Source organism: Nymphaea colorata, unplaced genomic scaffold (genome assembly GCF_008831285.2).
Source record: "Nymphaea colorata isolate Beijing-Zhang1983 unplaced genomic scaffold, ASM883128v2 scaffold0001, whole genome shotgun sequence".
Taxonomy (NCBI): domain Eukaryota; kingdom Viridiplantae; phylum Streptophyta; class Magnoliopsida; order Nymphaeales; family Nymphaeaceae; genus Nymphaea; species Nymphaea colorata.
This window is the reverse complement of record NW_022204507.1, coordinates 5,786,671-5,811,738: the sequence shown is the minus strand read 5'-3', so window position 1 is coordinate 5,811,738 and position 25,068 is coordinate 5,786,671. Positions and strand designations below refer to the sequence as shown.

Genomic DNA, 25,068 nt, shown 5'->3' with positions numbered 1-25,068 from the left:
TGGAGGGCCCACAGGGTATTGGGCGGCACAAGGGCTCGGGATTCTGTTCTGTTTCTGTTTGGGAGCGAGACTCCTGGTCTCTCCACCCGGGTTCCTAGAGAGACCATGCTGCTGCAGTGGCGATCTGGGATATCTCAGGAGGCTTTACTTCAGGTACCCTCGATCCGTTAGATCGCCTGCTGAAGAGATGTTCTGTTCTGCCCGTGAGTGCCCACGGGGATTTCTGTTGCTCGACACAATGACCATGACATTGTCATAGAACCACGGTTGGAAGCCTACGAAATTTTGGAGGTCGTGCACACCTCGTTCTGTCTTTGATGATGTGATGTAACTCTGATATGTGTTAAGTTTTGGAAAACTTATGGTTGTAGTTCATAAGGACTTTTTGGAATCGTTTTACGAAACAAAATATTATTTTGGGCCATGTTCCATTCATGACTGGATTTTTTCATACTCAGAGGAATTCTGATCCTTCTTTCTATCTCTACAGGTAGTCCTTGATAGATTTTGTCTTTGGAGCGACGACCTCAGTCTTGTGATGGACGGGCATTGGCATTCTGGACACTGCGTCGGTTTTGAGGACATGTGTTCATTTTTTTGTTGGGTCCAAGTATTTTATTATTGAAATAAAACAATGTCTGATTTCTTTATGTTCTGGTCATGACTCAATATTGCTTCCGCTATTATAAAAATGAAAGAAAATTTTTGGTGTCAAAATTTGGGTCGTGACAACTTTGATATCAGAGCACAGTGTCTAGAGTCAATGTCCAATGCCAATGTCGATCACAAGCAGAGGAAGGTCATCCGAACCTGTTAAAGAAGGGTGTTTAGATTTTGATGTGAATATTGAGTTTCATATTTTTGTGATAGTTCTAATGAATTGCTTTTACGTATTCATATTTGTTTCTTCTGTGCGGTGTAGTTCAATGGCACGCACTAGAGGAGGGAGTGTTAGTGGAGGAGGGAGAACTCCTCGCAACAACGGGAACCGGAACACGGAGGCTCATCCTACTGGACCTCGGACGCCTGGTAGAAACATCCAACAACAACAAACGTTCATCATGAACACTTTGCAGATGATGATGGGATTGATGTATGGCTGGACGCAGAATACTTCTTCAGGAGGAACAAGTACGGATACAAATAGAACGACAAATGGTGAGGCAAGAGGAGTAACTCACCAACAGTTTATGAGCTTGCACCCTCCGAAGTTTCATGGGAAAGGCACTGCTGACGATGTTGAACAGTGGATAATAGAAACTGAGGAGATCTTTACCACTCTGGAAGTGCCTGACAACAAGAAGGTTCGGTATGGAACCTTTATGTTAAAAGGAGATGCTAAGGAATGGTGGCGGACGCAACGTCAAGTGAAGTTTGCAAATCACGAAGCGACTTGGGGAGAATTCAAGGAAGCCTTCACACATACCTACATCCCAACCTTTACACGGGAGAAACGCATGCAAGAATTCTTGGAGCTTCAGCAAGGGAGTTTGAGTCTGCAAGAATATGTCATCAAATTCAGACATTTGGAAAAATATTGCCCCGATGTGTATACTACTGATGCAGACCGAGCAAATAAGTTCGTCAGAGGGCTCAAAGACGGGTTGCAGAACCAAGTAATTAGTAGTCGTCCGAGAGATCTAGACGACGCTATCGACATGGCCACACGTCTTGAGGAGGGCTGGAACAAGATGCAAGGGACAGATAGGAAGAATGAATCTCTGCGACCCAAGTCGAGACCCAACATGTTCAAGAGAAGGCGCAGTGATAAGGGAAATCAAGGGGACAGATTCAAGAGACAGAGGCCATCGACATCCAGGGGGACGGTGAATGCCCCAAGTGTCATCGCCAACACCCTGGTAAACCATGTTACAGAGATATCGGAGCGTGTTTTTACTGTGGAGCACAAGGTCATTTTATTCGTGAGTGCCCAAAGAAGAAAGAGGTAGAGCAGAGGCGTGGTGCAACCAATCAGCCAGCAGAAAAGAAGGTACCTGGCAGAGTTTACGCGACCACGGTTGAAGAGTTGAAACCTACTGACGTGATTGAAGGTACCCTTCTTGTACAATCTCATTGGGCTCATGTTTTGTTTGATTCTGGAGCATCGCATTCTTTTGTTTCTAAGAGTTTTGCTGAACTTTTAAAGTTAGAAAGAAAGAATATGCCTTATCAATTGTTAGTTGCTACACCTATGGGAAACAAAGACACATGCAGAACGTATCTAGAAAATGTGAAAATAGAAATACATGAACATTTATTGCCTGCACAGTTGCTGGTAATGAATATGATGGGGTACGACGTAATCTTAAGAATGGATTGGTTATACCATCACTACGCAACGATAGATTGCAGAAAAAAGAAGCTGAAGATTCAGTTGGAGAATGGTCAAAAGATCGAATTTAGGGTAAAAACGCCCCAAGATCAAAGAAAGTTAGTTGTCTCAGCAGTTAAGGCAAGGAAATACATGGAAAATGGGTGCACTGCATATTTGGTTAGCATGGACGCAATCGAGCAGAAATTAAAACCCATTAGTGAGGTGCGTACAGTGAAGGACTATGCAGACGTGTTTCCCGAAGATTTACCTGGATTACCTCCTGTACGAGAGGTGGAGTTTGGCATCGAATTGATACCAGGAACTGCACCTATTTCTAAGGCTCCATATAGAATGGCACCACAGAACTAGAAGAATTAAAGAAACAGATCCAAGATTTGGCCAGCAAAGGATTCATTCGTCCAAGTGTGTCACCTTGGGGAGCACCGGTCTTATTTGTGAAGAAAAAAGATGGGTCAATGCGGTTGTGTATTGACTATCGAATGTTGAATCAGGTTACAATCAAGAACAGATATCCATTGCCTAGAATTGAAGATTTATTCGATCAATTAAAGGAAGCAAAGGTGTTTTCTAAGATTGACTTGAGGTCGGGATACCATCAATTGCGAATTAAGGAAGAAGATATTCCCAAAACAGCATTTCGCACACGTTATGGGCATTATGAGTTTCGAGTGATGCCTTTTGGACTCACGAATGCCCCAGCAGCTTTTATGGATCTCATGAATCGGATATTTCACGAGTACTTAGACCGATTCGTTATAGTATTCATTGATGATGTGCTAGTATACTCCGAGTGTAAAGCGATGCATGCGGCACATCTCGAGTTAGTGATGAGGATATTGAGACAAAATCAACTGTATGCCAAATATTCCAAGTGTGAGTTTTGGCTAGACAAAGTGAATTTCTTGGGACATGTAATCTCCAAGGAGGGAGTGGCAGTTGATCCGGCCAAATTGGAAGCTGTACAACAATGGAATGCGCCAACTAATGTGTCAGAAATCAGAAGTTTTCTTGGCTTGGTAGGTTACTACAGGAAGTTCATCAAGGATTTTTCAAAAATTGCAACTCCAATGACTAAACTGCTACGTAAAGGAGTGAAATTTACGTGGACAGAGGATTGTCAGAAGAGTTTTCAGATGTTGAAAGACAGTTTGACTAGTGCCCCAATTCTAACACTGCCAAATGGGAGGAAAGGATTTGTGGTATATACCGATGCTTCGGGAATAGGATATGGAGCGGTGCTTATGCAAAAGGACAAGGTTATAGCTTATGCCTCTAGACAACTAAAACAACACGAGAAGAACTATCCAACACATGATTTGGAATTAGGAGCAGTGGTATTTGCACTAAAAATATGGAGACATTACCTCTATGGTGTGGAATTTGAAGTATTTTCTGACCATAAATCCCTCAAATATTTGTTCTCGCAGAAGGAATTAAACCTAAGACAAAGAAGATAGCTGGAATATCTCAAAGATTACGACTTTGAAATAAAGTATCATCCAGGAAAGGCCAATGTGGTAGCCGATGCACTTAGTAGGAAGACGACTGCTAAAGCTAGTGGACTATTAATGCAGACATGGAATTTGGTGGAAGACCTTGAAAAATGGTATCCATTGCGAAATAATAATGGAAAGGTGAAGTGTGCAGGAATAATTCGAGATAGTTTCCTTGATGAAATTATTGAGAAGCAAAAACAGAGCCCGGAATATGCGAAGTTGAAACTTGAGTGTCACAAAAAAGAAGAAACTCCTTATTTTGAGGACGAGGATGGATCTGTGTGGTTCAATGGTAGATTGTGGGTTCCGAATAATCCAGAAGTGAAGAACAAGTTGCTGGAAGAGGCACACAAGACAAGATACACCATACATCCAGGAAGCACCAAGATGTATCAAAATTTAAGGATAAACTTCTGGTGGCCAGGAATGAAGAAAGAGATTGCTGAGTTCGTCTCACGATGCTTGGTGTGTCAACAGGTTAAAGTGGAACATCAGAAACCAGGTGGTTTGATGCAACAAATAGAAATTCCTCAATGGAAATGGGAAGACATCACATGGACTTTGTAGTGGGGTTACCACGTACTCGACGACAACACGATGCTATTTGGGTAGTGGTAGACCGCCTAACTAAATCTGCACATTTTCTTCCGATCAAGATTTCACAATCACTAGAAAGTCTAGCAGATTTGTCTGTTGATGAAATTGTGAGACTTCATGGAATCCCTAAATCAATAATCTCTGACAGAGATCCAAGATTTACATCCAAGTTCTGGGGAAGGTTACAGGAAGCGTTGGGAACAAAATTGAAACTGAGCACAACATTTCATCCACAGACAATGGATAGTCTGAGCGAACCATCCAGACTCTTGAAGATATGTTAAGAGCTTGTGTTTTGCAATGGAAGGGTGAATGGGATAAACATGTGAAGTTGGCTGAGTTTGCCTACAACAATAGCTATCACTCTAGCATTGGAATGACTCTGTTTGAAGCTCTTTATGGCCGACCTTGTAGATCACCATCATGTTGGACAGAGATAGGAGACAACAAGATTGAGGATCCTTTGGTGATCCAACACTACACTGATCAGGTCAATATGATTAGAAAGAAACTTTTGGCAGCTCAGAGTCGACAAAAGAGTTATGCAGACCAACGAAGAAGAGAGCTAGCTTTTGAAGCGGGAGATCATGTATTTCTCAAGGTATCACCCACCAAGAGTGTTTTTCGATTCGGAAAGAAGGGAAAATTGAGCCCAAGATACATTGGTCCATTCGAGATTTTGGAAAAAGTTGGAGAGGTTGCATATCGAATTGCACTCCCACCGCAGTATGGTCATGTTCATCCAGTATTTCACGTGTCGATGTTAAGGAAGTATGTACCTGATCCTTCGCATGTGATAGACTATGAAGAAGTTGATTTGCAAGAGGACATGACAACCGATGAAAAACCGCTTCGGATCATAGACAGAAAGGAGCATGTATTGCGAAAGAAGACAATCCCACTAGTTCAAGTGGAATGGCAGCATCATGGCATCAAAGAATGCACGTGGGAGCCAGAAGAAGACATGAGAAAGAATTACCCTCAACTGTTTCAATAAGGTACGCTTAAATTTCGAGGACGAAATTTCTTTTTAGGGGGGGAGGATGTAACGCCCATGATCTCTTTCCTTTTTCTTTATTTATGGAAAACATTAATAGGGGGAAGAATTATAAACGGCAGATTTAATTGAAGGTTACGTAAAATGAAAACTGACAATTAAATCATAGAGGAAGCAGTTTTGGAAAGAAAAGAAGGGGAAAGAAACAACTGACGGGTGATTGATTTCCTTGTGAGAGATTGAAAATTAGTCATCTCTTATTGCTGCAGCCCTCAACGGGAGACTCCAACGACAAGAGAAAGAAAGAAAGGAAGAGAGAGAGAGAGAGAGGGACGTCCTCATCTTTGCCCTCTTTCTAGTTGAAGATTGAAGTGGTTGGCTGCTAGAAAGGGACGAGAAGCAAAAGGAGAAGTCATTTCGGAATAAAAAAAAAGGTATGGGAATATTCAACTATGAATAAAGCATGAAGCCGTATTTTTTATTTCTTATCGAATATGTAGATCTATGTATCTTGGTGCATGAATATGAATCTATGCATGAGTTGTAGTATGGGGATTTTCAGTGACGAATGTATCATGATGCCTATGTATTTTGATTGCTTATAGATATATATCCATGAGAATCTATGTATGTATATACCTAGAGACGAATCCATGCTTGAGACACTGAAATGTTATAATGTGTTCTTAGTTCAAGATATCCCTGTTAAAGTAGGCTAGGTACAGATTTGAATGTAAGGCATGTGAATCCTAGCTGAGTTTTGAAAAAGAAAAACATATACATGAACGGGTAAATTTTAGTGACCTTGACGTGAAACTATAAAGGGGGAATGTTGAATACCGTGGATTCAGCATGTTTCCAAATCTCTAGGGGTAGATGGGAACCTCTGTTCTACCATCCCTTCCTGTGAAGAACGAATCCCTCAACTCCTTTGTTTCTGCCAGGAGCGTCGATAGCAGAGTTCGAAATTTTGCATATGCCTGCCAGACGGAATGCCTACTATTTTCCTTGTTGTCACTGTTCGCCTCAAGCTGCCGTTTCTTTATTTATTTATTTTTCTTTTCCCTTTGAGATTCATGCGACAACGGAACGGAGACTCGGGTGACCTATGGGAGCGTTCTTTCTCCCGAGCTGTCCACCGTTTCCTTTTTCTTTGGTCTCCCTATTACCAAAGGACGTCGAGAAAGAGGAAAATGAAGTGCAGTCGCCTCGATTGTTCCACTACTGTCTGCGGCAGAACCTATCTTCAGTTTTTCTGCATTGACAGCAGCTGGGGACAAATCGTGGATTTTCGTCGCCCTTTTTGCCCTCTGAATCGAACGGCAGCAACTTCCATAGCAACCGGGCAGGGGAGGGCCCGATGGCTTTTCCTTCTCTCTGTTGCCCATAAATCGAGGGCACAATCGGGGTTCTTCAGCTCACCTTCCTGCACACAGAGGAAGGCTAGAGAGGAAGAGTCCCTCTCTGGTTTCGTCTGCCTTTGGAGAATGGTGGAAGCCTCACCGTCGGACGAACGGGAAGAAGAAAAAGGAGTTCCCGCGTGAGACGGAGAGCTTTCTGGTTTTGGGTGTGGAAGAGTGGTGGAAGTCATCGCCGGTCGAACGAGAGGAGGACGGAGCTCTCGTGTGGAGAGAAAAAAAAATTGGGCGTAAAATGAGAAAAAAAAAGAGAATGGGAGCAGCAGAGGAGACGACGGCGGTTGGGAGCGTCGGACGATCGGTTGGGGCTGCGCCGAAAGAATTCGAACAGGGGATCTCTCGGGAGAAGGAGATCCCTCTTCCTGGTTTTGGGTGGCTGAAGGCCGGTGGAGGCTCCACCGTCGAACGAGAAAAAGAAGAGGAGCTCCCTTACGAAGAGAGAGAAAACGAAGCGGTGAAATGAAGAAAAACGAGTGCATTTCGTTTTTATATCAAAACTCATAAATTACAAAACGGGTCCACCTCTTTTGCAAAATTGGTGGAAAGACTGTTATAATTTTGAAACTTCCATGCCGCCACACTTTGGTGAAAATTTTTGCAAAAAGAGGCTGTGAAAATTATTTTCAATATGAGTCTAACATCTTACATGAAATAGCGAAATAGCACCCTCCGGTTCTTGAAATTTGCCAAAAGAGGGTTGTTACAAATGAAAAACGAAATGAGATGTTTTATTACTTTTTGATGCTCTTTGTGGTGTTTAAAATTTCAGAAATATGGTTCTGAAATTAACTTTGGAACCATTAGAGGAGGAAAGTCACGTTTTGAGAATGTAAATATAAATTTTATTGTTTGAAATAAGGATTATAATATTGCTAATGAGGTTTCTCGATGCGATGAGTTTTCTCTATTACTATTAAATTAAGATTTAAAACAGCTGAATTATTCTGTTTGGGAAACCGAGCCTGAGGGCGGTTTCTGTGAGAGGTACTAGACGATGTTAACATTGGCAAACCCTCACTTTTGAAATTCGAAGGCGAAACGTGGACTTTGTACGATGGTTTATGCGAGTGCGAGCTTTCTGTTTTGTCCAGTGTTTGGTTTCGTCCCAGGAGGTAGTGGTCACACTCCTCTGGCTGTACTGGAGGGCCCACAGGGTATTGGGCGGCACAAGGGCTCGGGATTCTGTTCTGTTTCTGTTTGGGAGCGAGACTCCTGGTCTCTCCACCCGGGTTCCTAGAGAGACCATGCTGCTGCAGCGGCGATCTGGGATATCTCAGGAGGCTTCACTTCAGGTACCCTCGATCCGTTAGATCGCCTGGTGAAGAGATGTTCTGTTCTGCCCGTGAGTGCCCACGGGGATTTCTGTTGCTCGACACGATGACTATGCATTGTCATAGAACCACGGTTGGAAGCTACGAAATTTTGGAGGTTGTGCACACCTCGTTCTGTCTTTGATGATGTGATGTAACTCTGATATGTGTTAAGTTTTGGAAAACTTATGGTTGTAGTTCATAAGAACTTTTGGAATCATTTTACGAAACAAATATTATTTTGGCCATGTTCCATTAATGGCTGGATTTTCTCATACTCAGAGGAATTCTGACCCTTCTTTCTATCTCTACAGTTAGTCCTTGATAGATTTTGGCTTTGGAGCGACGACCTCAGTCTTGTGATGGACGGCATTGGCATTCTGGACACTGCGTCGGTTTTGGGGACTTGTGTTTATTTTTTTGTTGGGTCCAAGTATTTTATTATTGAAATAAAACCATGTCTGATTTCTTTATGTTCTGGTCATGACTCAATATTGCTTCCGCTATTATAAAAATGAAAGAAAATTTTTGGTGTCAAAATTTGGGTCGCGACAGCAAGGAGGAGAAACTAACGTGAAAGTGAGAGAGCAAGGATGGAGATTGAAACCCGAAATTTACAGGAAGCACTGCGGCACCTTCCCGGCCCTTGTCCTCTCATTCTTTCCCGTCAGACCTCGTTGCTGTCGTGTCGCGGTTAGAGAGAGAGAGAGACGTGCGAAGACAAAGAATGAAATCAGCAGGAAGTGGGAGAGCCAGAAAGGAGAAATTAACGTGAATTGAGAGAGCAATGACGAAGAAGGAAAAACGAAATTAAGACGAAGACATCTGCAAGGAAGACCTCGTCGTCTCATTATCTTTTCGCTGCTGAGACCGTCATCATCGTGTCGAGAGGGAGACATCTGCAAGGAAGAAAAGAAAGGAAAGAAATGACCTTCATGAAGGAGGTGGTGGCAGACCTTGATCAAGGAAGAGTTGACGGGAGGATTAGTAGCCGAGAGGAGGCGTCCGATGATGGTGAGACTTGTTAACTAGCCTATTTGCAATTTCCTTGAGGCTGTAACCTTCTTGCTTCTCCATGTCTCTGTTTGTTGCATCGGTCTGAAATTAGCATGTGATTTTGTCAAAAGCTGAATTTATTACGAATAGGCAAAAAAAAAATACTATCATATACACATTTTACAAAAAATTCAAAACAAAAAAAAAAAATCAGCAAATAAAATAATATTTAAAGAATATATATGTTTATATAAGTGTTGTATAATAGCAATTTATAGAAGCTTTCCATCAAATTTTGATCCTTATATTTAAACATGTAAATAAACAACCACAATATTTATCCACTTCAATGTATTTGAAGGTAGTTTGGGGCATCACATTTTAAAGTCTTCCTTCAATTGTTTTACCATTTTTAAAGTAAGGATCTGCTCTCGTTAAATCAATATTGTAAGTTGTTTTATGAACGAGCTTTTGTAATTGTGAGAGAGTGAGGGTCGATCGGCTGTTCTGCCGGGTAAAGATGAAATTCAGAGAGAGAGAGACAGAGCGTGCGAGGACGAAACAAAATTAGCAGGAAGCCAGAGAGCAAGGAGGGAGAAACTAACGTGAATGTGAGAGAGCAAGGATGGAGATTGAAACCCGAAATTTACAGGAAGCACTGCGGCACCTTCCCGGCCCTTGTCCTCTCATTCTTTCCCGTCAGACCTCGTTGCCGTTGTGTCGTGGTTAGAGAGAGAGAGAGAGAGAGAGCGTGCAAAGACGAAGAATGAAATCAGCAGGAAGTGGGAGAGCCAGAAAGGAGAAATTAACGTGAATTGAGAGAGCAATGACGAAGAAGGAAAAACGAAATTAAGACGAAGACATCTGCAAGGAAGACCTCGTCCTTTCATTATCCTTTTGCTGCTGAGACCGTCGTCATCGTGTCGGTGAAAGAGTGGGAGAGGGAGATATCTGCAAGGAAGAAAAGAAAGGAAAGAAATGACCTTCATGAAGGAGGTGGTGGCAGACCTTGATCAAGGAAGAGTTGAGGGGAGGATTAGTAGCTGAGAGGAGGCGTCCGATGATGGTGAGACTTGTTAACTAGCCCATTTGCAATTTCCTTGAGGCTGTAACCTTCTTGCCTCTCCATGTCTCTGTTTGTTGCATCGGTCTGAAATTAGCATGTGATTTTGTCAAAAGCTGAATTTATTACGAATAGGCAAAAAAACAATACTATCACATACACATTTTACAAAAAATTTAAAACCAAAAAAACAATATAAGCAAATAAAATAATATTTAAAGAATATATATGTATATATAAGTGGTGTATAATAGCAATTTATAGAAGCTTTCCATCAAATTTTCGATCCTTATATTTAAACATGTAAATAAACAACCACAATATTTATCCACTTCAATGTATTTGAAGGTAGTTTGGGGCATCACATTTTAAAGTCTTCCTTCAATTGTTTTACCATTTTTAAGGTAAGGATCTGCTCTCGTTAAATCAATATTGTAAGTTGTTTTATCAACGAGCTTTTGTAATTGTGAGAGAGAGAGAGTCGATCGGCTGTTCTGCCCGGTAAAGATGAAATTCAGAGGGAGAGTGAGAGATGACGTGCGAGGACGAAACGAAATTAGCAGGAAGCCAGAGAGCAAGGAGGGAGAAACTAACGTGAAAGTGAGAGAGCAAGGATGGAGATTGAAAACCGAAATTTACAGCAAGCACTGCGGCACCTTCCCAGCCCTTGTCCTCTCATTCTTTCCCGTCAGACCTCGTTGCTGTCGTGTCGCGGTTAGAGAGAGAGAGAGAGCATTGCGAAGACGAAGAATGAAATCAGCAGGAAGTGGGAGAGCCAGAAAGGTGAAATTAACGTGAATTGAGAGAGCAATGACGAAGAAGGAAAAACGAAATTAAGACGAAGACATCTGCAAGGAAGACCTCGTCCTTTCATTATCTTTTCGCTGCTGAGACCGTCGTCGTCGTGTCGGTGAAAGAGAGGGAGAGGGAGAGGGAGATATCTGCAAGGAAGAAAAGAAAGGAAAGAAATGACCTTCATGAAAGAGGTGGTGGCAGACCTTGATCAAGGAAGAGTTGAGGGGAGGATTAGTCACCGAGAGGAGGCGTCCGACGATGGTGATACTTGTTAACTAGCCCATTTGCAATTTGCTTGAGGCTGTAACCTTCTTGCGTCTCCATGTCTCTGTTTGTTGCATCGGTCTGAAATTAGCATGTGATTTTGTCAAAAGCTGAATTTATTACGAATAGGCAAAAAAACAATACTATCATATACACATTTTACAAAAAATTCAAAACCAAAAAAACAATATTAGCAAATAAAATAATATTTAAATAATATATATGTATATATAAGTGGTGTATAGTAGCAATTTTTGGAAGCTTTCCATCAAATTTTCGATCCTTACATTTAAACATGTAAATAAACAACCACAATATTTATCCACTTCAATGTATTTGAAGGTAGTTTGGGGCATCACATTTTAAAGTCTTCCTTCAATTGTTTTACCATTTTTAAAGTAAGGATCTGCTCTCGTTAAATCAACATTGTAAGTTGTTTTATGAACGAGCTTTTGTAATTGTGAGAGAGAGAGAGTCGATCGGCTCTTCTGCCCGGTAAAGATGAAATTCAGAGAGAGAGAGACAGAGCGTGCGAGGACGAAACAAAATGTGCAGGAAGCCAGAGAGCAAGGAGGGAGAAACTAGCGTGAAAGTGAGAGAGCAAGGATGGAGATTGAAACCCGAAATTTACAGGAAGCACTGCAGCACCTTCCCGGCACTTGTCCTCTCATTCTTTCCCGTCAGACCTCGTTGCCGTTGTGTCGTGGTTAGAGAGAGAGAGAGAGCGTGCGAAGACGAAGAATGAAATCAGCAGGAAGTGGGAGAGCCAGAAAGGTGAAATTAACGTGAATTGAGAGTGCAATGACGAAGAAGGAAAAACGAAATTAAGACGAAGACATCTGCAAGGAAGACCTCGTCCTTTCATTATCTTTTCGCTGCTGAGACCGTCGTCGTCGTGTCGGTGAAAGAGAGGGAGAGGGAGATATCTGCAAGGAAGAAAAGAAAGGAAAGAAATGACCTTCATGAAGGAGGTGGTGGCAGACATTGATCAAGGAAGAGTTGACGGGAGGATTAGTATCCGAGAGGCGGCGTCCGATGATGGTTAGACTTGTTAACTAGCCCATTTGCAATTTCCTTGAGGCTGTAACCTTCTTGCGTCTCCATGTCTCTGTTTGTTGCATCGGTCTGAAATTAGCATGTGATTTTGTCAAAAGCTGAATTTATTACGAATAGGCAAAAAAACAATACTATCACATACACATTTTACAAAAAATTCAAAACCAAAAAAACAATATAATCAAATAAAATAATATTTAAAGAATATATATGTATATATAAGTGGTGTTTAATCGCAATTTATAGAAGCTTTCCATCAAATTTTCGATCCTTATATTTAGACATGTAAATAAACAACCACAATATTTATCCACTTCAATGTATTTGAAGGTAGTTTGGGGCATCACATTTTAAAGTCTTCCTTCAATTGTTTTACCATTTTTTAGGTAAGGATCTGCTCTCGTTAAATCAATATTGTAAGTTGTTTTATGAACGAGCTTTTGTAATTGTGAGAGAGAGAGAGTCGATCGGCTGTTCTGCCCGGTAAAGATGAAATTCAGAGAGAGAGAGAGAGAGAGAGAACGTGCGAGGACGAAACGAAATTAGCAGGAAGCCAGAGAGCAAGGAGGGAGAAACTAACTCGAAAGTGAGAGAGCAAGGATGGAGATTGAAACCCGAAATTTGCAGGAAGCACTGCGGCACCATCCCAGCCCTTGTCCTCTCATTCTTTCCCGTCAGACCTCGTTGCTGTCGTGTCGCGGTTAGAGAGAGAGAGAGAGCGTTGCGAAGACGAAGAATGAAATCAGCAGGAAGTGGGAGAGCCAGAAAGGAGAAATTAACGTGAATTGAGAGAGCAATGACGAAGAAAGAAAAACGAAATTAAGACGAAGACATCTGCAAGGAAGACCTCGTCCTTTCATTATCTTTTCGCTGCTGAGACCGTCGTCGTCGTGTCGGTGAAAGAGTGGGAGAGGGAGATATCTGCAAGGAAGAAAAGAAAGGAAAGAAATGACCTTCATGAAGGAGGTGGTGGCAGACCTTGATCAAGGAAGAGTTGACGGGATGATTAGTAGCCGAGAGGAGGCGTCCGATGATGGTGAGACTTGTAAACTAGCCCATTTGCAAGTTCCTTGAGGCTGTAACCTTCTTGCGTCTCCATGTCTCTGTTTGTTGCATGGTCTGAAATTAGCATGTGATTTTGTCAAAAGCTGAATTTATTACGAATAGGCAAAAAAACAATACTATCATATACACATTTTACAAAAAATTCAAAACCAAAAAAACAATATTAGCAAATAAAATAATATTTAAAGAATATATATGTATATATAAGTGGTGTATAATAGCAATTTATAGAAGCTTTCCATCAAATTTTCAATCCTTATATTTAAACATGTAAACAAACAACCACAATATTTATCCACTTCAATGTATTTGAAGGTAGTTTTCGGCATCACATTTTAAAGTCTTCCTTCAATTGTTTTACCATTTTTAAAGTAAGGATCTGCTCTCGTTAAATCAGTATTGTAAGTTGTTTTATTAACGAGTATTTGTAATTGTGAGAGAGAGAGAGTCGATCGGCTGTTCTGCCCTGTAAAGATGAAATTCAGAGAGAGAGAGAGAGAGAGAACGTGCGAGGACGAAACGAAATTAGCAGGAAGCCAGAGAGCAGGGAGGGAGAAACTAACGTGAAAGTGAGAGAGCAAGGATGGAGATTGAAACCCGAAATTTACAGGAAGCACTGCGGCACCTTCCCGGCCCTTGTCCTCTCATTCTTTCCCGTCAGACCTCGTTGCTGTCGTGTCGCGGTTAGAGAGAGAGAGACTTCGTCCTCTCATTATCTTTTCGCTGCTGAGACCGTCGTCATCGTGTCGGAGAAAGAGAGGGAGAGGGAGACATCTGCAAGGAAGAAAAGAAAGGAAAGAAATGACCTTCATGAAGGAGGTGGTGGCAGACCTTGATCAAGCAAGAGTTGACGGGAGGATTAGTAGCCGAGAGGAGGCGTCCGATGATGGTGAGACTTGTTAACTAGCCATTTGCAATTTCCTTGAGGCTGTAACCTTCTTGCGTCTCCACGTCTCTGTTTGTTGCATCGGTCTGAAATTTTCGTGTGATTTTGTCAAAATTGAAGCGCAAACTGGGCTGGAAAGAAGTGTATCCTCTCGGAGTAGCAGGATTAAGTATAACCTGCTGATTGGATTTGCACTTATGAATCCTGCTTCCACCAGCCTTTTCACGGCGGGTTCCCCCTCCCATGCCTTGTACGTGGGCTTCACTGCTCTTGGCACAGCCGGCTCCCTCTTCCTTTCTTATGCAGGTGGGTAGTGCTTCTAACTTTCTAAATTATTTCATGTGTTCTTCGTTCTTAATTATATGTATCATCAGTGTCAACTTAATTCTTTCATTGGCCAGAAGCACCAGCTAGTTACTTAACTGCCCGATCTACTGCATTCAATCTTTCTTCTCCGATGTACAACCGGAGAAAAAATCAGCAAACTAATTGGTAACATGTTGCAGGTTACAAACTGCAAAGCAATGTTCAGGAAACCCTTCTGCTGGGCTCCACCATGCGCCTTCTTGGAGCCCTTTCGATGCTGGGTTTTCAGGCTTCACTACAAGCTGAGCTTTTTCCATGCCGACATTGAGGTATTGCTGGAATATTTTGGTGCCTATATACTGGTCCTTTTTTAAAGCAATTGGATGTTTTAAACGATGCAGACCTGGCACTTATCATATACAAATTGGATATATATATATATATATGTATATTTCTACATTTCTGGTCATATCTTGGAGATGGTCAGGCTACATAAGCTGGTCTCCTTCTGTATCCGAACACTTCAACATCCGAGCCCAAGATTCATGAAAAAGATTCGACCCGATTAGATATAGATGATTTAAAAAGTAGGAGTCTGAGTCTGAATCCAAACTTATTGTATGATGGATCTGACCCCATTAATCCAAACAAATTATTTAATATTAGTGTCTGTCCATTATTTTCCCATTTAGAAATGCATCTCTTCTTTGTTCTGCCCTAAATTTTTTGCAGGCTAGCTATTTTCTGGAGGCCAAAAAAATAAAGGCATCCTGCATGTGGGTGGCAAAGCTAGCTTTTTATCAACATGGAAATTAATGATGATTTGGAAATTGTCCAACTTTTCCCATGGAAACAAATATGCATGGCGTAGAAATTGGAAGAGTATGACGGTTTCTAGGAAATTTAATTATTGCAGTTCTTATTGCTCTATCATGTGCCACTGGAGAAGACTCGGTGGGAGTGATTTAGGCAGTAATCCTAGTAATCCTGCTCAAACGTGTGAAGTTTGACTAGACTATCAACCCAATGTAAAGCTCCGACTCATTAGGGTCTAGGTCCAAAGGGACCAGGCACGGTAAATCCCTTGTTTCCCCCCTTTGCCCTCCGAATCTGTTAACAGGGAACTCATCACTGGGTTCTATTGGTGGGAAAACTAACTACAGCAGTACTTAAAAATAGGTGGAAATGATTAAGAGATGATCATGAAATCAAATATATCACCTGAGCTTGTGCTTTACGGGTTAATATTCAATGATGACTAAATAAAGTAATGCATGAATGATATTGATAGATATCCTTGCTTATATATCTTATACATGGTTTGAATATCCTCCTGTTATAATGTTGTAACATATTGTTGTGTATGTGTGAGTGACATCTTCACACACCTCGTGTGTGAGCCTATCAAATATGTGAAAGCATACTCATGCTTTGAAAATATTATTTTTCAGGTGATTTTGGTGCCCCACAACAATGAGCAAGGAAAATCATGGAAGATCTAACTGTTTTGGTGTGCAAATTTTTATCCAACTGTTATTATATATATATATATATATATATATATATATATATATATATATATATATATATATATATATATATATATATATATATATATATATATATATATATGGGTTTGCAACTACATAACTAGTGGTGGGGCCATCAATATGTAAATTATAAGGTTGATTTTTATTGGTATAGACTTCCAGACATGTGTTTGGTTGTGAACTATACTATCAATGAATGTAAACCTGGTCTTTAGATTGATTAGAACCATTAACTGCCTAGGATAGATCACGTCATGTGCTAATACACAATAAATTATCTTTACATGCTTTATGATGGACCAGACCTATGCCAACTACATAGGTCATGTGATTATAAATGTCGTGCTACACCCATGAATGAATGAATATAAAAAAAATTGGGCTACTTTCAGGATGTTACACTTAAGACAACAGAGTATTTTTTGTTTGACCAGTGTTCTAAAACAAAAATTCACCAAACTATCCTGGTCCCCTTGCCCCTTTTTTTTTTTAGGGTGGGGGGGCGGGGGGATGGGGGAAGAGACCGGGGTTGGGGGTGAGGTTATTAGAGCAGTTAAAGAAAGCTATAAATAATTAATAAAAGGAAGTTGATGGTGGCAATGGAAAGATGAAGCTATTGAATACAAAAATCATATGAATATGAAGAAGAATAGACAAATGCAAGAATGATCTGTTGTGTTGATAAAGCATCATATAGAAGACAATCATTCTATAAGTAGAGCTCTGATCTAAGCTAGAAAGGAAATGTTAGATCACATAACTTGTTCTGATATGTAATGTGAACACACTTGTCAAATTCAAATGGGTTTATCGAACTTATCTGCACACTTTGGAATCACACAACAGTTATACCTCTTGATGTTTTATTTGTGATAGTACGATAGTTAGTCAATGTTGTCATAGATGTAGGCTGTCTTTAAGTAGAACTACGTAACATGCCATCTCCTCTCTCTCTCTCTCTCTCTCTCTCTTATTTCTCTCATATATTGCAACATTTAACGATATCAAAGTAAACTATGTCTTCTATATCAGTGCAATCTATGGCTCTTGCTTTAGTTGTGTATTGGAATGATTTATAGTGAAGCTTGATTGCAACAATGATAGTTGTGAAAATATTAGATTTAATCTGTGATGTTTAGTTAAGACATTCTCAAATATGTGGATAACCGCATCCATGCCTACCTCTAAAAGTTAAGGATAAAGTATGATTAACTTTGAGTTGAATCAAGGCTACCATCACTAAATTAGTGGTCAGCCAAATTATCCTTCACAATAATCTCAAGAAGTGTGCTTATTCATTGAGAAAGCATTTGTCTCATAGTCGAATTTATAGATTATTCAAGTTGAGCATAATCTCCAAAATGTGTCTAAATGTGAAAAATGCACAGTTGGCTATATCAGTCATGTGAAGTTATTCATTGATTGAGAAAGCTCAGTTGATGACAATATAAACAAGGATGACTTGGTTATGCATGTGCTTAATGGCTAGGAAGTATGAAAATTTTGTCACCATCATGACAACTTTGAACTATCTTCTCCCATCCTGTGAGATCCATAACCTTCTAATAAATCAAAAGAAACATTTAGAGCTCCTTAATGAGAAGTAACAACCAATGAGCGAGTTTTCAATAGTTGCTTCTTTGCTCGAAGTGGTTGTGCCCATGGCAGAGGTAGGGGCATAAATAAAGGTGTTAGATGATCTAATTCAAGCTTTAAAGTTCATGAAAAGGTAGGCATACATGATCAAAACGCATATAGTTAAATAATTTGTCAACTATATGGTAGGAGGAATCATGTGTCCATAGAATGTATGATTTACGAAAGCCTGGTAATGACTATAAAACCAATGCAAAACACACATGGCATCTAGATATATGTGTCACATATCATGTTGTCCCTTTAGATCAAGGTTTAGTGGCAAAACGCGAGTATTTTGAGTCAGCCGCTATGATAGTGGGCAATGACTTGAAATGTTCCAAAACACAAATATAGGTAAAATGGAACCTCGATGCAAAAATTAGAGGCATATGTTTACAAATGTCCTTCATGTTCCAAAAAGAAAGTAAAATCTTCTATTAGCATCATTCATGTTTGCCCTGCTTCCTCTATAATTAACAACGCCTAAACTTGAGAAATTTCATCTTATATGATCTTATCTATCAATAGCCACAGCTATCCTCAAAACAATATGAAAGCCACCAAACTCTTCAGTTCCATTGACTTCTACAACCGAATGTCCTACCCTTGAATCTCCAACTCAATCATGTGTTAATCTTGAAATTGACTTACACTCTCCCACTTCACTATCTTTTACTCTTGAGCTTAGACACATGATAATGGATGGTACACTCAACGTAATTTATTTCAAACTATAGTCCAAAATATTGAGAAACAAACCATGGTCTGAACATGGATTCATATGAACTAACATATTTTTATCAAGAAAACCTTTACATAGAATATCAACAAACCATATATGCAATAAAAAATAGTTGTTCATGCAAAAAGGAAAACATGTTTGCATGCAAAAGAATATCTTTAGCACCATTCGATGCAAGTGAATTTATATAATCAAGCAAAATGATGATTTGTCTACATGTAGAATTAAATCTTAGTTAGTAGAGAAGGGTGTAGTCAAGAGGAAGGGATATGCTGCTTTCACACATGTTTTCTTGTTAATAATCTAATCTCAATGAAAATTATCGTGATTATTACCTTTAGTAAAAGATGGCTTATAACTAGTTTGATACTAATGTAATGCCTCTCTCAGGAATAAAATATGAGTCTAAGCTAGCAGCATATGGAAAAAAAAAAGGTAAGGAAGAAAAAGACACAAGAAATAAGGTGGTTAGGTTTAAAAAGCCTACATCCACTATCAAACAAGTTTGAAAGCTTAATTTTTTTTCTCTGTTGTCACTCTCTCCCTCCCTCTCTATCTATTCTTTCAATAATTGGAAGCACATGGTACAAGCCTCCAATATAACCCTTTTCTAGGCAAGGTTTTATATCGATACGTTCTTAGCCAATATAGAAAAACAATGATGGGGATAAAAAAATGTCAGCTGTTCTCCAAGTTATCCATTTTTATCTTCATCCTTTGCCATTGCAGTTACGACTTCAAGTTGAGGCAATCCATCATCCTTACTTGGCTAACTACTTAATCTATTCATCCTTATTAACTATCTTTAGCTTCCACCGACCTCATACATAGCTCCTCAACTCCACCTTGGCTTGTATGAATCAACTCACTATCAATGAGAATCGACAATGTTGATTATGTTCAAACATTTCTAGAATATACTTCGAGTTACCACCGATATGAATATATCTGCTCCATTCTCTTCGGTCTTTACCTTGGTTAAACTAACATGGATCTTCAGATGATATCCACTCTCTAACTTTATAATATCTTATGTATATGTGTTTATTTATAGCATGGAATACTTGGTTTTTGGCTAAATGAATAACACTTTAGCTGTCGCAGCTCCTCGGCATACCTTTTTTATCCAAACCAAGTTGTCTGAGTACTCCTTTTACCATAATGCTTTTTCTCTGGTTTCTATTAGACCCATATATTCAACTTCCATAGTAGAGAGAGTTCTGGTTCCTTGAAATACAAAATTGGACCACAATAAGGTAGACAGACAACCGACCATTGATTGTCTAGGGTCTAAAGCTCCACTATATTTTGCATCCACATAACCAATTTCTTGTGGTGATGATGAATTATCAAATAAACTGCATATATCTTGTGAATTTGCATATATTTAATGGCATTCTTGACTGCTAACGAGCATCATCCTTGGATTGATCATGAATTGCTCACACACTAACCACTTGACAAAGATCTGGTTGGGTGTACATTAGACAACTTACAGTGTTTATGTATGGTACTTTTGCTGTTTGCTCCACCTATTCTTTTAACTTAGGGCTGTCATCTTTGGTCAACTTCTAGTCAATTAGCAATGGTGCTGAGACCGGTCGAGCATCCGCCATGTTGTTGCATGTAACTTGTCTGGTTCACCAATAGCTTGCTAGTCTTCATGTTTCTCTTGATTTCCATACCAAGAATCTTCTTTGCTTCACCAAGATCCTTCATTGCAAAGTCTATACTTGATAGTGACTTAAACCATATTAGCTTAGACTTGTTTTCAAAAACAACTAACATATCATCAATGTATCTTGGCAACATTACATATGAACTGTCTTTCAGTACCTTGAGATACAGATGACAATCATAGTCACAATGAACAAAATTATGACTAATCATAATGGAATAAAACATTTGTACTATTCTTGTGGAGTTTGCTTCAAACCATACAAAGTCTTCTTTAACTTGCAAACACAATTTGTTTTGCCTTGGACTTGAAAGCCTTCAAGTTGCTCACATAAATTTGTTCTTCTCCATGTGAAAAAGTTTATATTAAGTTGATGTAGTTCTAAATTAAGCAATGTGACCAACATAAGTATCACATGATTGAAGTATGCCTAAAGATGGGGAAGAAATCTTATTCCAATCTAATCCTTTTTCCATGCATATATCATATAGTGACAAGTTTGGCTTTCTATTTTGTAGCTCCATTGTCAAATGTTGCTTCATTCTTCTTGTAAAACCCACTTGCAACCAATGGGTTTCTTTCTCTTGGGCAACTCCACTAGATCCCAAGTTTCATTTGAATGGAGAGACTTCATTTCTTCTTGCATAGCCATCAACTAATGATTTATCTTTTTTTATGTTGAGTGGCTTCTCATAGCTCGTTGGTTCATGAAGACCATCAAACAATGCAAACACAATTGAATTACAGGTAGACGTACCTTTGGAGTGGCCTTGTTGTTCTGTTTGGTTGAACCATAGCTATTGAATGTGACTGAATGAATCTTCTATCTCTGAACTTGTGTGAACAATAAGTTCATCATCATTCCATTCCGTGTTTTGATGCTCCACCATAATAGTTTGCTTCTTAACCTGATCCTTTTGAGATTCATCATCTAATGGCGTCGATGTGGTTCCTTTCATTATAGAGTGCCCATCAAAAACCACACTCATACTAATAAAAAGATCTTGGGTTATTTGGATCCCACAATCTATAAATCTTTACTCCTTTTTTTATACAGCAAATATGTATTTTATTGATTATCTTGGACTTGAACATAGGCAATACATCCAAATATATGAAGAACAGTGTAATCTATTGTCTTTCTTATCCAAACCTCTTGAGGCACCTTGAAGTAGATGGTACTCAAATGAGTTTTGATTACAATAACATGTAATGGCTGTTGCCTCTATCCAAAATATCTTGGAAGAGCAGTAGTTAACACATGCATCTAGCACACTTTAATGAAGTTTGATTTATCCTTTCAACCATGGCATTCTGTTGTGTTGTTCCTTTTCAAGTAAAGTGCCTTATAATACTTTCTAATCTGTAGAATTCATCAAACTCTTGGTTTTTAAATTCTCTTTCATTATTGCTTCGTAGATATTTTTGATTTGCTTTCTTGTTTGCTTTTCTATAATGGTTTTGGTTCTTTCCGTTCCCAAAACACCTCATTTTTCTGCTTCATAAAGTAAACCCAAACCATTCCATAAAAATCATTAATGATGCTCATGAAATAGTGTGATCCAACTACAGAAGAATGCTACACTATGCCCTAAACATTTGTGTGAATATATTATTGGATGTCTCTACTTATGTAAGAACGAAATTCGAAACTCGCTTGATGTTGCTTTCCTTGTATACACCAATCACAAAAACTAATGGCATGTGTCTTGAGCCCTTTCAAAAGTATCCTATGGAGCTCTTTCATACCTTTCTCTCCTAGATGTGTGAGTCTCATTTACCACAGTCTCATTAGTGCTTCCTATTAATGCATATAAAGTGCCCTTTTGTTGTGGCTTCATTACAACTAATATTCCCTTTGACAATTTAATTGGACCATTTGATGTTGTTAATTGTACCAGCAACATTTAGGCACCCTAAAGATATTAAAGTTTCATTAAATTTTGGACATGTTGTAGCTCACAATGCTTCATTGATACTCCATAAAACATCTTAATTTTTAGAATTTCAATGCTAATAACTTTGAATTTAGTATTATTATCCATAAAATAGTTTCTCCATCACAAGAAATATAAGAATTAAACCATTATCAATGTGGACACATATGATATGATTCACCTGCATCCAAAATGTAGTAATCTGTTAAAGATAGACATTCATGATATGCTGAACATAAATACTCATTAGCATCTATTTCTAACAAACTCTTTGCTTTTGCAACCCAATAGAGGAAGAGGTTGATATAGATATCGTCTTCTTTTGATTCTTATGATCACCTAAGTTCATTAATGTTTTGCAAAATCTTGACGTATGACTCTCATGGCAGTAAACACATCAACATCACTATTATCATTCTTAGATCCTCTTGATTTAAATCGATAGTTCTTTTTAGAAAATTTTTTTCCTTGGTTTTTGTATGACCTCTTTTCTCCATATCCACGACTAGTCCTTCTGCTTACATTTCACTAGTACCAGAGTTTTTCATATTCTTTTCATAAAATAAAGAGTACTAGTTGCATTATCTAACCTAACTGTCTTTCTTTCAAAGAGTATTGTGGTTACTAAATAAACATACGACCTAGCTAACATCTTAATCAAGAATGCTGCCTTTTTTTATCATCTATTTTACACTCTTACTCAGAAGTTGAGAAATAAGTAAATTCATTAAGATGCACAAGAATATTTTCTCCCTCTTTCATGTGAAGGCAATAAAGTCACTGCTTCAAATGTAGTTTGTTTATGTGATTCTTACCCATATTCATGTTTTAAAGGTTGTTCCTAATTTTATTGTCATTTTTTCATGGATAATGTTGTGGATGACATTGTTTCCTAAGTGTTGTTGGATTGCACTGACAACTGGCCTTTGCATCTGCCATGTTACATTGCTTGCCTGCCATCCCATTCCTGCCACTTACCACATCCCATTAGATTAGCAAGTCCTGCATATGTTGTTGATATAAGCAGAAGTTATTTTTCCCCTTAAACTTCTCAATCTTATGCTTTGTTACTGACATCTTTCACTAAGCTCTGATACCACTTGTTATATCTCTCTAATGAACAAAATAAGGGTTTCAACTGCAACATATCCGAAAAGAATAAAAGGAAGAAAAAAAAGCACACAATGTTTAAGGTCGTTCAATTTAAACACCCTGTGTCTACCATCAAACAAGTGAGGAGTCTTCTCTCTCTCTCTCTCTCTCTATTTATCTTTCCTTCACTATTTTGGAAGCACACAGTACAAGCCTGAATTGTGAGCCTTTATATGCAAGGCTTTACATCAGATTAGTTCTTAGCCGATATTTAAAAGTAATGATGGGGTGGGGATAAACAAAAGCAGTACCAAATGTCTTCCTAGTTATCCATTTCTATATTCATCCTTTGCCTAAAGGAAAGACTTCAAGCTGAAGCAATCCACCAACCATATTTGGTTAACTACTTAATCTTTTCATCTTTTCCAACTTTCTCTAGCTTCCACCAACCTAACACACAGCTCCTTCACCAGCCTTTTCATTCTTGTGCAAGCCAACCTCAACAATTAATAATGCCTTTTTACATAGATGGTGTCAACATGATGCAACCACTTATGTATATTGATCTGATACTACCACAATCTTATGTAAAATTAACAAAGACTTAATATGGCCTAAGGCAATTATTTCTAGAATGGTTTTGGCAGACTCAAAGGCTATTTACTCAGCCATGGTTTTTAAGTGTAGTTTTAATTTATTTTATTTATTTTTCCTAAAAAAGGCAAGAATTACTAGGATTAATTTATGTGGATAATATCATAGTTACAAGTAGCAAAAAGAAGATTGTACCTAATCTTCCTTCCTTTTGAAGTTATACATTGAGATGTTTTGGGGCTGTCATGGGTGATTAGTAGGGATAAATACTGCTACTATGTCTCATTCATGGATGGGTACTCAAAGTATACATGGATATACTTACTTGCTTACAAATCTGATGATGAGCATGCTTTCAAGATTTTTAAAAACAAAATTGAAAAGTTATTTGATGCAAAAATCAAATATTTTCATACTAATGATGGAGCAGAATATGCAGTAATCAATAATTTTTTTCAAGACTATGGTACAGAGTGACACATTTATAGAGCGACACATTTCTTGCCCACATACCCACAAACAAAATGGAACAGCTGAAAGAAAGCACAAGACTACAGTGGAAAAAGGGCTTACCTTGCTTAAACATAGTGGTGTTCCTAAGGAGTTTTGGGCTTACGCATTTTCTATAGTAATTTTCCAGGATATTCCAACTTTCACAAAGGCTATTTATTCCTCAACCAAGGAACCTCCAAAATCATCATTAGTAGAAGTGTCATTTTCAATGAGACAAGACATGGTCTCTAGTTCCACTAGATCCGTCATATGCAATCATCAGATCCAAACGGGTTTTTAAACTCGAACGTAAATTAGACGGGACTCTTGAACGGTACAAAGCAAGACTGATGGCCAAAGGATTTGATCAAATTGAGGGTATAGATTATTTTGAAACATTCAATCCGGTTGTGAAGTCTGTCATTGTGTGCACAGTACTTTCCCTTGCTCATCATTTAATTGGACAGTGGGGCAACTTGATGTGACAACACCTTTCTCCATGGAAACTTAAATGAAGTTGTTTATATGCCCCAACCACCTGGTTTACATGGCCCAGCTTGCCCACACTATGTTTATAAACTCTAGAAGCCCCTTTATGGACTCAAACAGGCTCCAAGTGCATGGTATCAATGATTATGTCAAACCTTGACTCAACAAGGATTTTCTCTATCACAGACAAATATATGATTATTTACGCTCCACATATGAGGACTTCATCTTACACTCCCATGTCTATATGGCATTAGCTTGCTAAGGTTGAC

At 39.0% G+C, this 25,068-nt stretch overlaps 1 long non-coding RNA gene across 4 annotated transcripts in view; it reads left to right on the top strand.

Annotated features, from left to right (window-relative positions):
• Positions 1 to 25,068, top strand: part of LOC126409257 (uncharacterized) — a 100,406-nt gene that overhangs the window by 2,230 nt on the left and 73,108 nt on the right. For 2 of the 4 annotated variants that reach the window (XR_007572163.1, XR_007572164.1), the window contains exons 1-2: positions 5,749 to 5,859; positions 14,785 to 14,913. This is a non-coding gene — a long non-coding RNA (uncharacterized LOC126409257). Of the gene's footprint in view, positions 1 to 5,748; positions 5,860 to 14,784; positions 14,914 to 16,035; positions 16,109 to 25,068 lie in introns of those variants that run through there. The other 2 variants (XR_007572165.1, XR_007572166.1) reach the window with 2 other exon arrangements.